Source organism: Amblyomma americanum, chromosome 5 (assembly GCF_052857255.1).
Source record: "Amblyomma americanum isolate KBUSLIRL-KWMA chromosome 5, ASM5285725v1, whole genome shotgun sequence".
NCBI lineage: Eukaryota > Metazoa > Arthropoda > Arachnida > Ixodida > Ixodidae > Amblyomma > Amblyomma americanum.
In genome coordinates this window covers 73,557,581-73,581,973 of record NC_135501.1, presented here as the reverse complement: position 1 = coordinate 73,581,973, position 24,393 = coordinate 73,557,581, and the positions used below count along the sequence as shown (strand labels likewise).

Genomic DNA, 24,393 nt, shown 5'->3' with positions numbered 1-24,393 from the left:
TATTCAGTCAAGACGTCCATCATGTCTCGAAATTTAACACAGGGTATCGAGAATGCACACTCGCCCTCCCGCTGGTATACAGTTTTCTTAAAGTGCAGTGAGCCCTTGACATCCCAAATATGGTGCCCTCAGTAGTGAAGGTCTGCTACTATTAGTAAATAAAAGCCACCCACTCAATATAATCGAGCAGTTTAATGAGCGGAACTTGTCATAATTATCAACCTCATTGTATCCTAAATATATTCAAATCAAAACGCGTTCACAACAGCCACGAGTCGAGCACGTTTCTTGACGCTCCCTAAAAGACATACTTAAACCGTGCCTCTTCTCCTACTGTGCTCCTATTCAGTGCTGCTATTTTCATTGTCTCCGAATAGCAACGTGGTGTGCATACATAGCGTAGATTACACGTGACGATGAAGTGTGTGCTGAAGAATCCTGTTAATTTTACGCCTTATCTTCGTGGCTTATATCGCATTGCTGTACAAAATAGGTGCAATGGCGTCTACACAGCAGGATAGTGCATGGCATGCGCCCGTGGCCCTACATCACACGGTACATATTACCCGTCTTGATGCCTGTGCAAGTTTAGGCGGCTGTGCGCCCGCCACTGTCGGTCCTCAGAGCAGAATGAAGCCCAAGTGAAGCCCCGGTACAGTGAAGCCACGGCCTAGTGAGTCATTATATCGACACTCCATTCGCACAGAAAGTGAACAAGCGATAAGCGGGAAGTTACGCAGTCGAAGCGAGAGATGGCGCACTCTCTGCAGCTAGTCCGGACTCGTATGTTAAGTGAGAAACGACACTAATTCTGTGAAGAGTCGCGCAACAAAGCAGCAGTGATGAATGTGGTCGTTTACTCAAATACCCATTGAGAATCTCCGTAGATGACGTGAAATTGTGACTTTCGTGTGTATTGGACGTCAAACGTCGTGAACTTAGCCCACCTTCTCCTAAAAGGGTATCGGCATGCCGGGCTTATATATATATATATATATATATATATATATATATATATATATATATATATATATATATATATATATATATATATATATATTTGCGGACAAGACAAATGAAATAAGGGGCTCGTTAGATACACATATAAGGGAAGCCAACAGTCACCGAAACCAAGGTGCATAGGGGAATGTTTCTATCTTTTTTTTATTCTTTGGTTTAAAGAAAATTACTTATAAAGCAGCAGAAAAAACAACCATTCCGCCGGTGGGATTTTTCTGCTGCTTTATAAGTAATTTTCTTGAAACGATTTGATTGGCACTAGAAATTAAAAAAAATATTGAAACGTTCCCCTATTCAGGGGGCGGAGGGGGGGGGGGGAGATGTTAAATGGTGACAACCTTAGATAGCTTGTCTTTACATGCTTTGCAAAGTCGCCAGAGTTCTAGTGGTCTCCCTCTCTTCCGCACCGCCTAATTTCGCCATTTCTTTAGCACTTAGGAAATTCTACTTTTACCTGCACAGGTCCGTTGTTAAGAACGTTCCCGCCCTAAGCATGCCTGCTGATACCCTGCACGACGCAAGCTGTATAACTTGCGTCGAAAGGTTTTGCGACCTTCGGTGCCCGCACAGGTGCAAAGCATCTGGGTGTTTACCTTCGAGGCTGCCACACACTGGTTGACATGATCTCGTCAACTAGCGCCACAACAGCGCTGAATAAAATGGCCCCTGTTCTGCAGCGTCTTGTCAACTGACCACATGGTGGTTGGTTAGGGTGCTACTAGATATTAGCTTTCAGCTGTTCTTGTGCTAGATGGGCTTCGGCGGCGGAAGGGAGCTTCAATGGCCGCCTTATAATATATATATATATATATATATATATATATATATATATATATATATATATATATATATATATATATACTTATGAAGGGAGCCAACAGTAACCGATGCCAAAGTGCGTAGGGGAACGTTATTATTATTATTATTATTTATTGTGTTGTGCTTATCAGTGGGATAATATTACTTAGAATAATAAATCGCTTAAAGAAAATTACTTATAAAGCAGCAGAAAAAACAACTATGCACCTTAGAATCGGTTACTGTTGGCTCCCTTCAAACGTGTATCAAACGAGCCCCTCATTTCCTTAACTTTGTCTTATATATATATATATATATATATATATATATATATATATATATATATATATATATATATATGCCACTAACGCAACAAATACGTCTTCAGGGAAGCACGAACCATTGATAACCTGTGAAAATTATCAGCCCAATTTTCTGTGGTAAATAGGAAACTAAGACATAGTATATTTTCTAAACTGCATATGTATTTGAGTTGCCACTTCGGATCACAGCATATACGCATCTGCAGGCTACAGAAATCTCGTTCCTGTCGGATACGTTGAAAGTGGAGAGATTTCAGTGTAGTTGAAAAAAGCTTGACCGACTTCGATATTTCGGTTTGCAAGAGCATGACACAGCCATTTATACTTGGCCCATGAACCCGTGCTATGAAGTAGTATTTATTTCTCTCCGCACTTATATCATATCGAATAACCTAAAGAAGTGGCGCGTAGGCCGTCTGCTGCCTGCACAAGTTTTTTTGCTGTAAAAGAGGAGAAAAATTCCCCTTACAGTGCTCTGAAATTATGCGCAGAGATAACTGAGGTTGCTTTCAGTCTGAACCAACTTAAAGCAATGATTCTGTTGGAGCCTAGGTAGAAATTGGCAATGGTGCCGGCTATTTGGGGCCGCTATTAGCGGCTGCGTTACATTAGAGATTTCTTCTAGGTGGTTGTATTCGGCAGTGATGAGTTACTAAGAACGTCAGGCATTTTTCTTTGGCGAATCAATTATGACACGCCCACCTACTATCTTCTAAGATTAGCTTTGGTTCTGCGTTAACGAGGTGCCAGTGCAGCTTTCCGCCCTCTGACATCCAAATTCACGCTCCAATTTACCTATACTGAATTGGAAATCCAAAACAATATCCTATATATTCACCCGTTAATATCAGAAGTGTTAGTCGTGCGCTCCAAACAAAAGAGGAATACGTTGGAAACATTCGTAAGATTACATTCAAAAGTTTAGTGCGTTGTCTCAAGCAGGGATGTTTAAGCGCATGAAGCAGCCCAGCCAGCCTTGAGATAAAATTCTAGAGGGCATAATCTTCCTTGGCCTACACATGCGTGCCTTATGCTGAAGAAAATTTTGTACCAGGAAGGGGAAATACCCAATTCAGTCTAACTGAATATCTGTTTCACAAACATGAATGAATGAATGACTAAAACTATTAATCTGGCAGTGTCTATGAGGGAATGTCGATGTAAACCTAATGAACGGTAATAAAAGTATTTACGGAAGAAAAATTACTTTTCTTTATAAAAACACTGCGCGAGGCAGTTGCGCTTGAATTTTTGTTTTTTTTTTCAAAAAGCACATTTTAAGGCCCAATTTTCCTCCGACACAAGCGTACCTCACAAGGCGTCTCCTGCACGTGTGCTGGGGGAACGTATTTCTGCACGTCATTCTATTCTTGCAAAAGTATCACTGCTTTCGGAATCACACTCCATGCAGAAAGTGCAACTTCTTGTGTGACAACAGCTGTCGGGAGCGCAGATCTCCACCTGGCTTTAACCAAACTGCGTCTTTACATTGCCCTACACCTTGAGAAAATTATGAAAACCTATTCTTCTTAGCGGGAGTGCATGTTCAATGCAGCTGGACTGCTATTAGCCCACTTGCATCATATCTTCCACGTAGCCGCTGTTTCCAACCGCGTAATAAGTTCCACGTCTTCAAGTTCGCAAGCACAGATAATAAATAAAAAAATGCGCATGAGCATTTCAGTATTTAAGTAATATATACTTAATGTTTAAATAAACAAATAAATACTCATTTCACGTTTTTTCATAAGCCAAGAGGACTCGGGCAAAGCGCTTTTGCAATGGCTTGATTTCCCCCTGGCCCCAAAGTATTTGCCACCAGAAAGCGCAGACATCCGTTAATATAGCTGCAACCGCATGCTATGAAATAAATCAATTTTAGCCAGCTTTTAACGTGTGAACTATGCGAACAATAAATATATCCTGGTGCTTCCAAACGCATTCGCCCAAACAACGAAGATCATTTATTATTGTATATTTAGTTGTTTTTTTCTAAGTGTCACGAAGTGCGGGCCAAATACCGTGCAAGCAGAAGAGGTAGAATAGAAGCGTATAATACGCACACTGCGAAATTGAAAAAAAAAGCACTGAAGCTGACAAACTACCGGAACAGGACAACGCGTACTGATGCCAAACCAAATGGATGCAGTTATGCTTTAGGGTGCCACAGAAAAAAAAAGAAGAAATACGCCACCTCTTTCACAGAGTCCCTGATAGACAACACCAACTGACGGCTCAGATGACTCGCTGAGGGCAAGCAAAAGAAAATTAAATGGTAGTTATCGATATTCATACGAGCAAATTTAGATTAAATATATTCTTCATGCTGATGACGATACTTTTCAGATGTGTGTTTGAAATGTGTACTCTTCGGGGCACAAATATTATGTAAGTGATTGAGGCATTTAATTCGAACAATTTTCCTCCGTTCTCTCTAAGAACCATAACTTTCCTTGGTGCCACATAGCAGACGGAGAGCCCGGTGTCTTAAGCCGTTATACTAAAAACCAGCGGCTAACCTTTAAACAACTCTCTAAACTGTCAGGACAGAGGCGGAATTTCGCCGGAAGGAAGCCTAACAAATGTGTTCATTTATTAAATGCGTAAAATACTTTGGAGCGTCTCTGTATGGTAGCTGATACGACATTTTGGGATTTGTCGGTGTTCAGTACATCATGTGGGATATGACCGATAATTTTGAAAGAAGTTTGTCATGCTCTGTAGGAGATGAATTCTGTCTTGTCCACCTAAACGATATGCACGACACTATTTTTACCTGTATAAATCCTGAGCACTGCGTAGGTTAAAAGGTTTCAAAAACGTGTGCCGAAAACTGCACCATTTATATGAATATTTCTCGTAAGATCCTGTTCTCGATTTCTAAAAGCACGGTTTCATTTGTCGCAGTAATGTTGCCCGACATTAAAGAGCGATAATGTACGGAGCACGCCAGTAAAGCATTAGGAATGATTAGTTTCACTGGTTTCGTGCGGGAATAACATTAGTGATTCAACTTTCGAGCTACAGAGATTAACTTCTGCATTAAGTGATACACGTGGTCGTCCAATTGCAGATTCTCTAAAAAATAAACTCCCAGCATCTTAAAAAATAAAGAATATTTAATTTTATATTTATACTGGCGACATTGAAGTTAATAGCAATACGTCTGCACTTTAAATAAAAAATCATGGATATCATCTTAATAAAGCGAAAGCATTGCTTGGCTATATCGGCGAGGTAGTGCCCGTAAAATGTCTCGGCAGCAGTTGTGTCATTTGGGATCAAATGATTAATTATAATTGAGAGAAAATGATGTGCAACAATATTTGGTGTCGAGAGGATGATTACTTAATTAATTAGATCGAAAAACATAAAAAAACCTTCGAAAGAGCGCGGACGTCGATATTGCGATTGGACGGGAAGACAACAGTGGACGGAAAAATTGCGAAAAAATAGAAAAATCAATGGAAATAAAGTTTCAAATGGATTGAACTGTGTTTCACGAGTGATAATTAAGCGAACAAAATCTTTGACTGACATACAGTAATGAGTTAATCAATTAGAAGCAAAGTCCGCTGGATGGCCGATTAGGCTGGACGGGAATATAGCATTTGGACGGGAAAGCAACAATGGGCTCCAAATTTGGAAAGCCAAAATATGCGATTGAGCTGAAAAGGAGATTTAATTACAGTACCTGTTCGAAGCTTCTTCTGAAATCCTCCTCAAAGGAAAAAGAGGATCAGACAGAGGCGACGAGTTATCCTCAAAACGCATGGTGTCGCATTGCTTCACGTAAGCAGACTTAATTGCCCGCAGAATATTTAGTCTTCGCCTTCGAATGCCCTTAATTAGAGCAACCATTCTGAACAATTGTGTTCTGTTGGCAACCTGTAGCTAGAGAAATGATTTTTTATGCTTACTGGTGTGCTATTTCCCGCCATTGCTCTATACCCATCTGCTTGCACAAAGCTTTGAATTGCACTGGCGGCTTTCGCAATGGAGCACGCCAACATATCTTGTTGTTTTGCAGAATTAGTGCCTTAGGGCGCTCCAGAAACAACTTTAAGGTAAGTAATGGGATAAAACTTGTAGCCGCGGTTTCGGAGGTGAATGAAGGTTCTGCACGGACGTATTACTTTTTCATTACTTGGTTAGCCTTTGCACGGAGAGAACAAGCAGAGATCCAATTAGAGCGCTATGTAATAAAGAATGAAATGTTTTGAGAGCTGCCTCATTCGGGGTAATTTCTTGCACGTGCTTCTCAATGCCAGTTTTGTGCTCATCCCGTTCATTTTTGTTTCCCTTGCCGTTGCTTAAAATGGACACTGACTCTTTGCCGATTTTCAAGAAAACGTTTTGCAGCAGAAATGTATGTTTCCACCAGCGGTGAACTCACGACGTTTCTGACATTACCTGAATAGTTACGTTCTTCGCAGTTAGTCTCTCTATCACAGAAAGAATCCTTACCATATTATTCTGCGTACTGAAAAGTGGTAAAACTTGAAATAGCCTTTAGTGCTCTAAGGAATGCCCTCAACAGGTCTTGCTTCCACCGAATCTTCGGAAGTGTCAGAGCTGAAGCTGTAAGGTACCTTGCAGCAGGGTATCCCACAAAGGATATCATCAAAAGCATAGTCCATTACCTTATGAATAAACTGCGTCGACCAGCCGCCTCAAAAATTCCTGATGAGCGCCCAGTCAAGACAGCGCCAACCCCATACGTTCATGCCGTTAGCCATCGGCTAAAAAAGGTCGTAGTAAGAGGGAGCATTTGTCTTCTGTTTTCGTCACCTAACAAATTGGGCAGTATGTGTGTAAATGTAAACAAGAAAAAAAGAAAAAACAAGAACTCTGCAGAACAGGCACGCGACTCAATATGCGGTATGCAAAATCAAGGTAATCTACCAGATTCCTGGGTCATGCGGTGCTACTTCAGTTGGCCAGACTGGTCGTTGCTTAAATGACCGCCTAAGAGAACAGGCGAATGATATTATTAGAGACTTAGATATAACGTTCGCTACGCATGGGATAGCATGCGGATGCATTCGTTAGTTCGAAGAATGCAAAGTGCTGCGTAAATACGGAAGCCAACAAAGAAGTCAACCTTTTGAAGCGTTCGTGATTTATAAATCAGGTGACAAATCTTCGAGCGTACCACGTCTTCTCTCATCCAAGAAGGTAAAAGCCTTTATAGATTTGGACCACTAATACCAGTTTTGCCCTCGTGATTTTTGTTGTTGTTTTTATTTAACTTTCTGTATTTATTGCGACATCGCAAGAAATAGGCTCAGTTGTATGTTCAACTCTGTTCGTGTTTTATTTTCTCTGTCCTGTGTGTCGCGCTGTTTTCGACTGTAATTTTGTGATATTCAGTATTTGCATATGCCTTTGTCTTTCTTTATTAAGACTTCTGTCGAGTACACCATAGCTTTCTAGGTTATATTTATCATCTGGCCTCCAAACAGGGTAAAAGAGACATCATAATATAAATCTTGTACCCGCAAATGGGGAATTCATTATTATATTGACTTAAATGTTCCAAGACATGGCACAAAATCCTGGGAAACAAAGAGGATGGCCTATTCTTTTCATGCTTTCTTATTGCACTAAAATGTATTAAAAGATTCGGGCAGTGATGTGTAAAATAGATGTAAAATAGCATCCAAAATTGAAAGCAGGAAAAAAGACTTTTAATGTTCTTAGAAACATAAAAAATTTTGGACATAAAAGAGACGTATTACACTAAGCACATCTGTTTCGTAGGTCAGAAATTGCAAAAAAAAGAATTCTATTTTTGCACCAATACAATGATGCTGCGGAGCCTTTAGAAAAAACATATTCAAATACTGAATACAGTGCAATCCATGCCAAGTCCTGCATCTGTTTGGCTCGTCTCTGCTGGGTAGGAAAATGCTCGCTTGAGCACCTTTTCCAAGTTTAGGTTCGAGTACACGTACACATGTTCTTGCACGCACTGACCAGCGAGTCTGCTTAGAAGCTACGTACGCATTAGAGAACTTTATTTACAATCTCACGGATGACGCAGGCGATAAAGATATTCGAAGATGTGCTAATGGCGTACGCTATTGGTTGCAATGAACACAGTGCGAGCGTGTGGACGGCAGCAGATGCTTGGCAGACACCGGAACAACTTATTTAAAAGTACTTTTCTTGTTCGTAAGGAGCCTAAATTCTGTGCCGAAAACTCTGTCTGGAAACATTTTCTTTCCTTTTCTATACCTAGAAATGAACAAGTAATGGTTTTGTTTACATTTAATAAGGTTTTTATCAGTCGTGCACACTGCAATCATTTACTGAGTTTTAGTGGAATACTTTGTCGCACTGCTGATGGTGCAGCTACCATAGTTTTCTACACCTTGCCACCGTAGCTTCTATTCAGGCATGCTCAACAAAAGGATTCGTTAGAAAAGGTTTCATCTTCTGTACCACATGAAAAACGCCATATTTTATGCACATTTTGCTCATTCTGTTCGTGCGAATGCTAAATCTTAACAAAGATAAGCATTACACCGAATGCATCGCTGTGTATCAAGACCATTGCAGAAATTACATCAGAACTCTTTGTTTACATCCAAAGCGGCTGCTTCTAGAATTTAGAGGGTGTTGTGTTTAAGCCGTTCGTCTAAAGCACATTTCCCCAAGGGAAAGGAGAGGATGGCTACTTCTTGAAACAGTTTTATCTCGCAGCAGTCAGCTAGCGTCATTGGTCGAAACCAGATTTATTCAGAGAAAAGGAGAGGGTGACCACTTCTTAATATCGAATATCTCGTAATATTCTGCTCGGAAATCAAATTGCTCCCATGTTGGAATCATGTAGCCCGTGCTTCAACACCAAACTGTGGATGTCCAGCTGAAGCAACAGCAAGTGACAGTAGGTACTTGAACAACGTGATGCACTAATGGCAAATAATTAACTGTTGATCCGTTCTTTTTTATGGGGGGGGGGTTTATACGCTCACTGGCTCGCATGGTTTTAACACGCTTTATGTACGAGCGTGCGCACTGAAGGCTAACACTGCTAGTCATCAATGGTGTGCTCTTTGTAAAGAATATGGCGATAATTGATGCCATGGTGACGGCAATGCTCGATCAGGGCTCAGTAGGTGTCCTCTCCTGATAGTGATACTTCGTTAGGAGTGTTTGTGGTCCCGGTAAGCGTCGGGCTTCCGGCTGTTCGGAGAGCTACTGAAAAGTTCTTGCTCGGACGGTGTCATCACCGCTGTGCAGCGACGTTGAGTCTGCATATAGCAGATAACATTACGGACACGGTGCTTGGTTTAATTGACGTATAACGCTTAAAGTCCTCTCCGCTTAAAGTCCTGGTAATTCTTAACAGGCAGTTCGGAGTAGGGCTCAGATAAATGGTATCTTAGAATTGTATTTGTTCAAAATATAAAGAAATGATTACGAGGCCAAGACATAATATGAGCAGATATCAGAGTAATCTCTCCTGAATCGTATAGCATTTGACCAGTTTGTGTACGATATATTGGTTTTAAACGCTCTATTGCTTCATGAACTACTCTTGAAAATTTTTACAACTACTTCAGTGCCACTAAGGCAACAAATATCCTTTCAGGGAGGCACAAACTATTGATAACCTGGGACAATTATGCGCCAAAAAGTTTTGGTATATGAAACTGAGACACAATATATTTCTGAAACTGCAAAAGTAATTGAGTTGCCCCTTCCGATCACACCATATACGCATCTGCCGGCTACAGAAATCTTGGTTTTCTCGGATACGTTGAAAGTGGAGAAATTTCAGTGTAGTAGAAAAAAGCTTGAACGACTTCGATATATCAGTTTGCAAGCGCATGAAACAGCTATGTATACTTGGCCCATGAAACTGTGCTATCAAGTACTATTCATTTGTCTCGAAACTTATTTCATATCAAATAACCTAAAGAAGTGGCGCGTAGGCCGTCTGCTGCCTGCACAATTTTTTAGCTCTAAATGAGGAGAGAAATTCCCCTTACATAACTCTGAAATTATGCGCAGAGATAACAGACGTTTCTTTCAGTGTGAACCAACTTAAATCAATGATTCTTTTCAAACCTAGGTAGAAATTGTAAATGGCGCCGGCTATACGGGGACACCTATTAGGGGCGGCGTTACTTTAGAGATATCATCTAGGTGGCTGTATTCGGCAGTGCTGAGTTACTAAGAACGTCAGGCGTTTTTCTTTGGCGGAGCAATTATGACACGCTCACCTACTAGCTTCTTCTAAGATTAGCTTTTGTTCTGCGTTACCGAGGGTCCAGTGCAGCTCTCCGCCCTCTGACATCCAAATGCACATTATAATTTACGTATACTGAATTGGAAATTCGGAACAATATATCCTAAATATTCACCCATTAATATCTGAGGCCTTAGTTGTGCGCTCCAAGGAAAAGCGGAATATGTTGGAAACATTCGTGAGATTACATTCAAAAGTTTAGTGCGTTGCCCCAAGCAGGGATGTTTAAGCGCATGATGCAGCCCAGCCAGCCTTGCGATAAAATTTAAGAGGGCATAATTTTCTTTTGCCCACACAGGCGAGCCTGATGATGAAGAAAATTTTGTATCAGGAAGGGCAAATACCCAATTCAGTCTAACTGAATGCTTGTTTCACCGACTTAATTTGATGAAATAATTAATTAACTAATTAATTATAAGTGACTGTTTCACTGTCCTAAATGAAACTTTCGCTAGAAATAAAGTTCGAAGTCGAAAACAGCACCGGCAATTATGGAGCCGCTGCTGACGGCTGCGTGACGATAATTCTCGCAATTGGACACTGAAGACAGGTTTAATACCTGCCAGAATAAATTCCGACAGGTGTTGGAAAAGGATTTAATAATATTCACTGTACGTCAAGGCTAAAACTAGTACTCTGGCAGTGTCTATGAGGGAATGTCGATGTAAACCTGATGATCGGTGATAAAAGTATTTAGCGCTAGAAAAATTACATTTCTTTTCGGAAACATTGCACGATGCAGTTGCGCTTGAATCAATGTGTTGTTTCTTTCCAAAAAGCAAATTTTAGCGACCAATTTTCCTCCTACACAAGCGTACCTACTAAGGCGCCTCTCACACTTGTGCTGTATCAACGTATTCCTGTACGTCATTCTATTATTGTAAATGTATCACTGCTTTCGAAATCATACTCCATGCAGGAGGCGCAGAAGACTAAATAGCCTGTTATGTGTATCCTATTCTGTGCACAAGAGCTGTGGGGAGCGCAGATCTCCACCTTGCTTACTCCCCAACTGCGTCTTTACATCGTCCTCCACTTAGCGGAAGTTATGAAAACCCATTTTTCACAGCGGGAGCGCATGTTCAATGCACCTGCACTGCTCTTAGCCCACTTGCTTCATTTATTCCACGTAGCCGCTCTTTCCAACCGCGTAATAAGTTCCACGTCTTCAAGTTCGCAAGCACATATAAGTAAAGAAAATGCATATGGGCCTCTAAATATTTAAGTAATATAAATTTGATACTGAAACAAATAAATACTATTTCACCTTCGTTCTTTCATAAGCCAAGAGGTCACGGACAAAGCGTTTTTACAATGGCTAGATTGCCCACTGGCCCCAAAGTACTTGCCACCAGGAATCACAAACACATCCGTTAACATAGTTGCAGCCGCATGCTATGAAATAAATCAATTTCAGCCACGTTTTAACGTGTGAGCTAAGCGAATATGAAATATATGCTGGTGCTTCAAATCGCATTTCACAAACAAGGAAAATCATAAATTATTTTATATTTAGTTATTTTTTCTATGTATCACAAAGTGCGGGCCAAATACGCTCCACGACGAAGAGGCAGAATACAAAGGAATATTAAGCACACTGCGAAGTTGAAAAAAAAGCACTGAAGTTGACAAACTGCCGAAACAGGACAACGCGTACTGATGCCAAACAAAATGGATGAAGTTATAATTGAGGATGCCACAGAAAAAGAAAGAAGAAATACGCCAACTCTTTCACAAAGCGCCTGATAGGCATCGCCAACTGACGGCTGAGATGACTCGCTGAGGGCAAGCAAAAGAAAATTACATGGTAGTTATCGACATTCATATGAGCAAAGTTAGGTTAAATATATTCTTCATGCTCATGACGATACTTTTCAGATGTGTGTTCGAAATGTGTACTCTTCAGGGCAAAACTCTTATGTAAGTGATTGAAGCATTTAATTCGAACAATTTTCCTCCGTTCTTTCAAGAACCTTAACTTTCTTTGGTGCCACATAGCAGACGGAGAGCCCCGGTGTCTTAAGCCGTTATACTAAAAACCAGCGGCTAACCTTTAAACAACTCTCTAAACTGTCAGGACAGAGGCGGAATTTCGCCGGAAGGAAGCCTAACAAAAGTGTTCATTTATTAAATGCGTAAAATACTTTGGAGCGTCTCTGTATGATAGCTGATACGACATTTTGGGATTTGTCGATGTTCAGTGCATCATGTGGGATATGACCGATAATTTCGAAAGAAGTTTGTAATGCTCTGTAGGAGATGAATTCTGTGTTGTCCACATAAACGATATATACCTGTATAAATCCTGAGCACTGTGTACGTTAAAAAGTTTCAAAAACGGGTACATCAAACTGCCCATTTTATATTATTATTACTCGTTAGATCCTGTTATCGATAGCTAACAGCACGGTTTCATTTGTCGCAGTAACGTTGCCCGATATTAAACAGTGATAATGTACGGAGCACGGCAGTAAAGCATTAGGAACGATTAGTTTCACTGGTTTGCGGGAATAACGTTAGTGATTCAACTTTTGAGTTACAGAGATTAACTTCTGCATTAAGTAATACACGTGGTCGTCCAATTGCAGATTCTCTGAAAAATAAACTCCCAGCATCTTAACAAATTAAAGACTATTTAATTTTAAACTTATACTGGCGACATCGAAGTGAATAGAAATACTTCTGCACTTTAAATCGAAAATCATGGATATAATCTTAATAATGCGGAAGCATTGCTTACCCATATCGTCGAAGTCGTGTCCGTAAAATATGTCGACAGCCGCTGTGTCATTCTAAGAACAGTTGGGATCAAATGATTGATTATAATTTATAGAAAATGATGTGCGACAAGAATTGGGGTCGATATGATGATTTCTTAATTAATTAGATCGAAAAATACAAAAAAACCTTCGAAAGAGCGCGGACGTCGATTTTGCGATTGGACGGGAAGACAACAGTGGGCGGAAAAATAGTGAAAAAATAGGAAAACCAATGGAAATAAAGTTTCAAATGGATTGAACTGTGTTTCACGAGTGATAATTAAGCGAACAAAATCTTTTACTGGCATACAGTAATGAGTTAATCAATTAGAAGCAAAGTCCGGTGGATGGCCGATTAGGCTGGACGGGAATATAGCATTTGGACGGGAAAGCAGCAATGGGTTCCAAATTTGAAAAAACAAAATATGCGATTGAGCTGAAAAGGAGATTTAATTACAGTAACTTCTCGAACCTTCTTCTGAAATCCTCCTCAGAGGAAAAATAGGAGCTGACAGAGGCGACGAGTTATCCTCAAAACGCATGCTTTCGCATTGCTTCACTTAAGCAGGCTCAAGTGCCATCAGAATATTTAGTCTTCGCCGTCGAATGCCCTTTATTAGAGCAACCATTCTGAACAGTTCTGTTCTATTGCCAACCTTTAGCTACAGAAATGATTTCTAATGCTTACTGGTGTGCTATTTCCTGCCATTGATCTATACCCATCTGCTTGCACACAGCTTTGAATTGCACTTGCGGCTGTCGCATTGGAGCACGCCAACATATCTTGTTGTTTTGCTGAATTTGTACCTTACGGCGCTCCAGAAACGAGTTTAAGGTAAATAATGGATAAAACTTGTAGCCGCTGTTTCGGAGGTGAATGAATGTTCTGCACCTCCATATTACTTTCTCATTACTTGGTTAGCCTTTCCACAGAGGGCACAAACGCCGCTCCATTTAGAGCACTATGTAATAAAGAATCAAATGGTTTGAGAGCTGCCTCATTCAGGGGAATTTCTTGCACGTAATTCTCAATGCATGTTTTGTGCTCATCCTCTTATTTTTTTTTCCCATGCCTTAGATTAAAATGTATACTAACAATTTTTGCGCACCTGCAAGGTAACATTTGGCAGCAGAAATGCATGTTTTCACCAGCGATGAGCACACAACATTTTTGACATTATATGAAGAGTTAATTTGTTCGCAGTATGTCCCACGATCACAGATGCAATTCTTGCCCTATTCTTCTGCGCACTCAAAAGTCTCTGAACGTGCAGTAGTCTGTAAGTGCTCTAAAGAACGCCCTCAACAGGTCTTGATACCACCGCATCTTCGAAAGTGTCAGAGCTCAAGCTGAGCAGGCTAATTGCAGCAGGGTAACCCACAAAGGATATCATCAACAGCATAATCCATCATCTTATGAATGAACTGCATCGACCAGCCGCCTCCACAATTCCTGATGAGCGTCTATTCAAGGCAACCTCAACCTCGTACGTTCATGGCGTTAGCCATAGGCTAAAAAAGTCGCAAGAAGAGGCGGTGTTTGTCTTGTGTTTTCGACACCCAACAAATAGCTCTAGATGTGCATGAAAGTAAATAATACAAAAAATAAAAAAACAACAGCCCTGTAGAACGAAGCACGTAACTCCGTATGCGTTATGCAAAAGCAAAGTAATCTGTGAGGTTCCTTGGTCATGCGGTGCTACTTCAGTTGGCCAAACTGGTCGTTGCTTAAATGATCACCTAAGAGAACACGCGAATGATATTATGAGAGACTTAGATATCACGTTCGCTACGCATTTGATAGCATGCGGATGCATTCTTTAGTTCGAAGAATGCAAAGTGCTGAGCAATTACGGAAGACAACAAAGAAGTCAACCTTTTGAAGCGTTCGTGATTTATAAATCAGGTGACAAATCTTCGAGCGTACCACGTCTTCTCTCATCCAAGAAGGTGAGAGCCTTTTTACATTTGAACCACTAGTACCAGTTTTGCCCTCGTGATTTTTGTTGTTGTTTTCATTTACCTTTCTGTATTTATTGCGACATCGCAAGAAATAGGCTCAGTTGTATGTTCAACTCTGTTCGTGTTTTCTTTTCTCTGTCCCGTGTTTCGCGCTGTTTTCGACAGTAATTTTGTGATATTCAGTATTTTCATATGGCTTTGTCCTTCGCAATTAAGACTTCTGTCGAGTACACCAAACCGTTTTAGGTTATGTTTGTCATCTGGCCTCCAAACAGCGTAAAAGAGACAACATAATATAAATCTTGTACCCGCAAAAGGGATTTCATTATTATATTGACTTAAATGTTCCAAGAGTTGGCACAAAAACCTGGGAAACAAAGAGGATGGCCTATTATTTTCATGCTTTCTTATTGCACTAAAATCTATTAAAAGATTCGAGCAGTGATGTGTAATATAGATGTAAAATAGCATCCAAAATCGAAAGCAGGAAAAATGTTTTTTATTGTTGTTAGAAACATACAAAATTCTGGACATAAAAGAGACGTATTTCGCTTTGCACACCTATTTTGTACGTCAGAAATTGCAAAAAAAATAATTCTATTTTTGCACCAATACAATAATGCTGCGGAGCCTTTAGGAAAAACATAATAAAATACTGAATACTGTACAATCCACGCCAAGCACTGTATCAGCTTGGCTCGTCTATGCCGGGTAGAAAAAAGCTTGCATGTACACCTTTTCCGAGTTAAGGTTCGAGTCCACCTATATTTGTATTTGCACGCTCTGACCTGCGAGTCTGCTGAGCAGCTACGCTCGCATTCGAGAACTTTATCTACAATCTCACGTGTGACGCAAGCGATATATTCGGAGAAGTTATCGTGCAATGGCGTCCGCTCTTGGTTGCTGTAAAGACATTGCGAGCCCGTGGACGGCTTCAGATGCTATACAGACACCGGAACAACATATTTAATCATATATTGTTGTTCGTACGGAGCTGAAGTTCTGTGCTTAAAACTCTGTCTGGAAACGTTTCCTTCCTTTTTTATTCTTAAAAATAAAAAAATATTAATGCATTTTTTTCATTTATTAGGGTAATTATCAGGCGTGCACAGGTCCAGCATTAACTGAGTTTTAGTGTAACACTTTGTCGAACTTCTGATGATTCAGCTCTCATCGTTTTCCACACCTTGCCACCGTAGCGTTTATGCAAGCATGCTCACCAAAAGGATTCGTTAGCAAAGGTTCCATCTTCTATACCACATGCAAAACGCTATATTTTATGCACATTTTGCTCATTCTGCTCGTGCGAATGCCAAATCTTAACAAAGATAAGCATTAAACCGAATGCATCGCTGTGTATCAAGACCATTGCAGAAATCGCATCAGAACACTTTGTTTACATCCAAAACGGTTGCTTCTTGACTTCAGAGGGTGTTGTGTTTAAGCCGTTTGTCTAAAGCGCATTTCCCAATAGAAAAGGAGAGGACGGGTACTTCTTGAAATAGGGTTATCTCGCAACAGTCTGCTTGCGTCATTGGTCGAAACCAGATTTATTCAAAGAAAAGGAGCGGACGACCACTTCTTCATATCGAATATCTCGAAATATTCTGCTCGGGAATCAAATTGCTCCCATTTTGGAATCATGTAGCCCGCGCTTCAACACCAAACTCTTGATGTCCAGCTGAAGAAACAGCAAGTGGCAGTAGGTACTTGAACAACGTGATGCACTAATGGCAAATAATTAACTGTTGATCCGTTTTTTTTTTATGGGAGGGGGGATATACGCTCTCTGGCTTGCCTGCTTTTAACACGCTTTATTTACGAGTGTGCGCACTTAAGGTATACAGTGCTAGTCATCATTGGTGTGCTCTTCGTAAAGAATACGGCGATAATTGATGCGATGCTGACGGCAATGCTAGATCAATGCTTAGTAGGTGTCCTCTCCTGATAGTGATACTTCGTTAGGAGTGGTTGTGGTCCCGGTAAGCGTCGGGCTTCCGGCTGTTCGGACGAGGTACTGAAGGGTTCTTGCTCGGACGGTGTCGTCACCGCTGTGCAGCGACGTTGAGTCTGCATATAGTAGATACAATTACGGACACGGTGCTTGGTTTAATTGACGTATCACGCTTAAAGTCCTCTCCGCTTAAAGTCCTGGTAATGCTTATCAGGCAGTTCGGAGTATGGTTCAGATAAAAACCAACCTAGAGTTGTCATTGTTCGAAAGATAAAGAAACAATTACAAGGACACGATATAATATGAGCAGGTATCAAAGTAATCTCTCCTGACCCGTATAGCATGTGACCAGTTAGTGTACGATATATTGGTTTTAAACGCGGTTTTGCTTCATGAACAACTCTTGAAAAATTTTTACAACTACATCAGTGCCACTAAGGCAACAAATATGCCTTCAGGGAGGCACGAACTATTGATAACCTGTGACAATTGTCAGCCCGAATTTCTGTGCTATATGAAACTAAGACACAGTATATATCTGAAACTGCATAAGTATTTGAGTTGCCCCTTCCGATCACAGCATATACGCATCTGCAGGCTACAGAAATCTTGGTTTTCTTGGATACTTTGAAAGTGGATAGATTTCAGTGTTGTCGAAAAAAGCTTGAACGACTTCGATATTTCAGTTTGCAAGCGCATGGCACAGCCATTTATACTTGGCCCATGAAACTGTGCTATCAAGTACTATTCATTTCTCTCGAAACTTATTTCATATCGAATAACCTAAAGAACTGGCGCGTAGGCCGTCTGCTGCCTGCACAAGTATTTGCTCTAAAAGAGGAGAGAAATTCCCCTTACATAACTCTAAATTTATGCGCAGAGAGAACTGAGGTTTCTTTCAGTGTGAACCAACTTAAACTAATGATTCTCTTGACACTTATGTAGAAATTGGCAATGGCGCCGGTTATTAGGGGACCCCTATTAGGGGCTGCGTTACTTTAGAGATTCCTTCTAGGTGGTTGTATTCGGCAGTGATGAGTTACTAAGAACGTCAGGCGTTTTTCTTTGGCGAATCAATTATGACACGCCCACCTACTATCTTCTAAGATGAGCTTTGGTTCTGCGTTACCGAGGTGCCAGTGCAGATTCCCGCCCTCTGAGATCCAAATGCACATTCCAATTTACCTATACTGAGTTGAAAAACCAAAACAATATCCTATATATTCACCCATTAATATCAGAAGTGTTAGTCGTGCGCTCCAAGGAAAAGCGGACTAGTTTGGAAAGATTCGTGAGATTACATTCAAAAGTTTAGTGCGTTGTCCCAAGAAGGAATGTTTAAGAGCATGAAGCAGCCCAGCCAGCCTTGCGATAAAATTCCAGAGGGCATAATTTTCCTTGGCCCACACTGGCGTGCCTTATGCTGAAGAAAATTTTGTATCTGGAAGGGGAAATACCCAATTCAGTCTCACTGAATGCTTGTTTCACCAACTTAATTGGATGAATAAACGAATAAATTAATTAAATATTTAATTAATAGAGTGTTTCACTATCCTAAATGAAAGTTTTGCTAGAAATAAAGTTAGAAGTCGAAAATAGCACCGACGATAATTCCCGCAATTGGACAGTGAGGACACGTTTAATACCTGCCAGAATAAATTCCGACCGGTTGGTGAACGATTTAATAATATTCACTGTACGTCCAGGCTAAAAATATTACTTTGGCAGTGTCTATGAGGGAATGTCGATGTAAACCTGTTGATCGGTAATAAAAGTATTTAGCACTGGAAAAATTACATTTCTTTTCGCAAACATTGCACGATGCAGTAGCGCTTGAATCAACGTGTTGTTTTTTTCCAAAAAGGAAATTTTAGCGCCCAATTTTCCTCCGACACAAGCGTACCTACGAAGGCGCCTCTCGCACTTGTGCTGGGTTAACGTATTCCTCCACGTCATTCTATTCTTTTAAATGTATCACTGCTTTCGAAACCATACTCCATGCAGGAGGCGCAGAAGACTAAAAAGCCCGTTATGTGTATCCTATTCTATGCACAACAGCTGTGGGGAGCGCAGATCTCTACCTTGCTTTAACCCAACTGCGTCTTTGCATCGTCCTGCACTTAGCAGAAGTTATGAAAACCCATTTTTCACAGTGGGAGCGCATGTTCAATGCACCTGCACTGCTCTTAGCCCACTTGCTTCATTTCTTCCACGTACCCGCTCTTACCAACCGCGTAATAAGTTCCACGTCATCAAGTTCGCAAGCACATATAAGAAAATGCGTATGGGCATCTAAATATTTAGGTAATATAAATTTAAAATTGAAAAAATAAATAAATACTCGTTTCACCTTCTTTCTTTCTTAAGCCAAGAGGACACGAAAAAAGCGTTTTTACAATGGCTAGATTGCCCACTGGCCCCAAAGTACTTGCCACCAGGAATCACAAACATTTCCGTTAACATTGTTGCAGCCGCATGCTATGAAATAAATGAATTTCAGCCACCTTTTAACGTGTGAGCTAAGCGAACATTTAATATATGCTGGTGCTTCTAAACGCAATTGCACAAACAAGGAAAATCATAAATTATTGAATATTTAGTTATTTTTTTTATGAATCACAAAGTGTGGGCCAAATACGGTCTAACCAGAAGAAGAACAATACAAAGGAATAGTACGCACACTGCGAAGTGGAAGAAAAGGACTGAAGTTGACAAACTACCGAAACAGGACAACGCGTACTGATGCCAATGCAAATGAAGGGAGTTATGCTTGAGGGTGCCTCAGAAAAAAAGGAAGAAATGCGCCAACCCTACCACACAGCGCCTGATAGACAACGCCAACTGACGGCTCAAATGACTCACTGAGGGCAAGCAAAAGAAAATTAAGTTATAGTTATAGACATTCATACGAGCAAAATTATGTTAAATATATTCCTCATGCTGAAGACGGTGCTTTTCAGACGTGTGTTCAAATGTGCACTCTTCGGGGTACAAATCTTATGCAAGTGATTGGGGCATTTAATTCGAACAATTTTCCTCCGTTCTCTCAAGAGCCCTAAATTTCCTTGGTGCCACATAGCAGACGGAGAGCCCCGGTGTCTTAAGCGGTTATACTAAAAACCAGCGGCCAACCTTCGAAATTATTTTCTTATATCAGACTTTAAACAACACTCTGAACTGTCAGGGTGGAGGCGGGATTTCGTCGGAACGAACGCTAACAAATGTAGTCATTTAGAAAGCGCGCAAAATGCTTTGAAGCGTGTGTCTATAGTAGCTGAGACGACATTTTGTCATTTGTCAGTGTTCAGTACATCATGTGGGATATGGCCGATAATTTCGAGAGAATCCTGTCATGCTCTGTCTGAGATTAATTCAGCGCCCTCCACCTAAACGGTATGCACGACACAATTTGTTCCTGCATAAATCATGAGCACTGTGTGCGTTAAACAGTTCCAAAAACGGGTACAGCAACCTGTACATTTTATGTTAATATTACTCGTAAGATCCTGTTCTGTATTGCTAACAGCACGGTTTCAATTGTCGTAGTATTTGTGCTCGATATTAAACAGCAATAATGTAGGGGGCGCCCCAGTAAAGCATTATGAACGATTAGTTTTACTGGTTCCGTGAGGGAATTGCGGTAGTGATTAAACTTTCGAGTTACAGAGCTTAAAGGGAAGCTGAAACTGTTTTCAAATCGCGTGAAACGCTGTTTTTGGGAAGAAAGGACCTTGAAAATCATGCGTGTAAATTTTTTCCCGATTCTATCCGCAAACAGAGCTGCAATCGCTTCTTAAAAACCCGCCGGCGGCACGCCCTCGTCGCTTCCGGAAGCGTCGGGTGGGGGGACGGCAGAGTGGGAGAACTGGCGGAAGTGACGTCATTCACGGAGAGTCGGCCGGCCGGCTGCGCTTGCTTCGCTGCGGCCCGCGCTTTGGCGAACCACAGATCAACGCAATCTTCTGCCAGTGGCGTTTACTTTCTCTCGTTTGGGCGTTCCCTGCAATGCTTGAAGCCTGTATATGAACCAGTTTTGGTGTGGTACTTCTTTCGAACAGCGCTCAGCCCACAGCTTGGCCGAATCCGTCGGTTGTTCTCCTCCAGCCTCTTCCACGTTAACCACACAATCTGGTGGTACGCAGCATGCCGAAACTGCCTGCACAGAATATGTGCAGCAATATTTCTCGTTTCGTTACATTACTTTCTTACCTGTTCGTAAACTCTTTGCCTTTCCCAGCTGGTTCACATCCATGCTGAGCTAAAGCCACTTCCAGCAATGCTTTACTGAGGCCCACAGTCTTGAACTTTTTGAGCTCGTTACGCACTGTGTGCCTTTTTGCTTTTTCCTGAGTGCTTGAACCTCGTGGCAGCACAAGCAATTCTCTTAATCTTTCATCATCGCGCAGCACATGCAGCCGCACCTAACTGAACAAAAAACCGATTATATAGGCCTAGTATACTTGAGCAAAGCAAACATTTGCATTCATGAGCGCTTGGTCATGACTGACGATCGACAATGGCGTCAGAATTCATACAAACTTGTCCTTGAGTCAGAACGGCAAATTGGTCGAGCAGCGGTACGCATATATCTGCCACAAGCAATTCTGCCGGTTATTTCGATACGCAACAGCAGCAACTATATCTCGTAGCACACTAGTTTTGATGAGCAGCACTGCAAGCTCCGAAACGCAGCCATAACTATTTTCAAAAGCGTGTTCAGCATGAAAGAAAAAACAACGCACGGGGGTAAGTGCAAAAGTTTCATGGTTGAACAGTAGCCCGAACAAGCGACAGAAGGAAAGCGCACACGGGAGCTTCCTCCCGGACGCCTCGTCTCTTCGCGCTGTAGTGCAGCAGTGCACCCACTCCAACTCATGCAGTTTTGCATTCTTTTGTGGTTCTAAAAGGCCTTCGGGGGTAATTAGGCAAGTAACCATAAATAATTGAACAAACAAATTCTCTACCTCGCGTGACTCGTGTAAGCGTGCCTGTGATCTGATTTAGATCATGTTTACATGCGTTACAAGAATTTGGTGGCCACGCTTTTATGCAGCAGCGGTACACAGAAACGTTTCGACGCAATTTTTTTTTTTACTGCCACTTGCACCTACACAAAGGATATGCACACGCATGTACCTACGTAAAACATACGTATCAGTCGAGATTTGGTTTTCGTGTTACCCTGGTAGGACGTGAAAGGCCCATACTGGGTTAACGAAATTTCCGACTTGCAGGCGCCGCCATGCGGTCGCTTCTCTATTAGCTTCTTATCAGGCGGTGGTGCCAGTTTTATGTTTAGTCTGTAGTTCTCAACGATTTCGGAATAGTTTTGCGCGCGCTCGTCCAGATCCCGACAGTACGGCGGTTCCATGGTTACCCGGAAGCAAAGAATATGGGAATGCGCTGACTACTCCGGAGTCGACGAAGATATTGATAGCAGAGAAAACTGCGAAGCCCTACTGTGCAGCGAAGAACCCGCTCGGCAGAAACAAGCCAATCCGCCTGGCGGCTGATGCCGGGAAGGGTCTCTTTGCTACCCTTTAGTCACGGAGGCTCCGGCCCCCGCCCTCCAGACCTGCGTGCCGGGGGCGGTGAGTAGTAAGGCTTCTCCATTTCCGGTGGAAATAAAAGCTGTCATGCACCCATCCATCCAGTCGAGATTTCCAACACGTGAACATGACGCGACTTGACATTCGCTGCCGGCGCACTCCGCGGCGTCGTTGGTTCCGCCGTTTTCTGAAGAAGCTGATGGCTCGAACATGCATGGTGAAAGTGCAAACTGTTGAGCACTGCTTGAATTATCCATAATTTCCAGAACGTAGTCCTTAAAAGCCCGCTGAAGCAACGCGCTACGCAGCAACGCCTGTCGGCGCCGGCCGGATCCCCGTGGATGACGTCACGACGGTCCCGACCAATCGCGCGAAAGAGCGGCGTTCGCTCGGCGCCCTAAGGCGATGGGAAGCGTTTTTTTCTAAAAAACAGCATTTTGCGTTTATTTCCGCTCTTTTTGAATGAGATATTCTGTTTCAGTGGACTAAAAGCTATAAAATGACGTAGAGATCTCATTTTTTTCGAAAAGTGCTTCAGCTTCCCTTTAACTTCTGCAGCAAAAAATGCATGTTATAGTTGAATTGCCGATTCTCTGAGAAATAAGTTCCAGGAATCTTGCCAAATTAAATACTGCGCATTTTTGAATTAATACTGGTGACATGCAGGTTGATAGCAATGCGTCTGCACTTTAAATCAAAAACCATGATCATCATATTTTTAATGCGAAAGTATTGCTTGACTTTGTCGGCGAGGTCGTGTCCGTAAAATGTGTCGACATCCGTGGTGTCATTCTGAGAACAGTTGGGATCAAACTATTGATTATAATCGATAGAGGATAATGTGCGACAAGATTTGGTGTCAATAGTATGATTACCTAATTATTTGGAACCAAAAAATTCGAAAAACCTTCAAAATTGCGCTGACGTCGATATATTGACTGGACGGGAAAACAACCGTGGACGGCAAAATAGTAAAAATTAGGCAAAATAAAAGAAATAAAGTTTGAAATAGATTGAAATGTGTTCTACGAGTGATAATTAAGCGAACAAAATATTTGACATATGTAAGTATTATTTTCTTCAATTTTTCAATAATTAATTTGAAAACCCAAAATTGTGATTGAGTTGAGAAAGAGATTAAATTACAGTAACTGTGCGATCATTCTTCTGCAATCCGCCCTAGAGGAAGATGAGCAGCAGACAGAGCCGACGAGTTATCCTAAAAACGCATGCTTTCGAATTGCATCTCGTCAGCAGACTTAAGTGCCCTCAGAATGTTTAGTCTTCGCCTTCGAATGCCCTTTATTAGAGGAACCATCCTGAAGAATTGCGTTTTATTGGTAACCTGCAGCTAGAGAAATGATTTCTAATGCTTACTGATCTGCTCTTTCCCGCCATTGCTCTAAAACCACCTGCTTGCAAAAGCTTTGAATTACACTGGCGGCTTCAGCAATGAAGGACGCGAACATATCTTGTTCTTATGAAGAATTATTATTTTAGGGCACCCTAGCAACGAGCTTCTGGTAAATAATGGGATAAAACTTCTAGCCGCTGTTTCGGAGGTTAATGAAGGTTCTGCACCGACATATTACTTTCTCATTACTTGGTTAGCCTTTGCACAGACGACACAAACAGGACTTCGTTTAGAGCATTATGTAATAAATAATCAAAGGTTGTGAGATCTTCCTCATTCGGGGTAGTTTCCTGCATGTACTTCTCAATGCCCGGAGAAAGTGCAGCAAGTTGACCTTCTAAGAGGAATGCGTTC

The 24,393-nt window shown here is 41.4% G+C and overlaps 1 protein-coding gene across 2 annotated transcripts in view; it reads right to left on the bottom strand.

The window, feature by feature from the left end:
- LOC144132547 (cystatin-2-like) overlaps positions 1-24,393 on the bottom strand; it is a 98,599-nt gene that overhangs the window by 37,876 nt on the left and 36,330 nt on the right. The window lies entirely within an intron of this gene.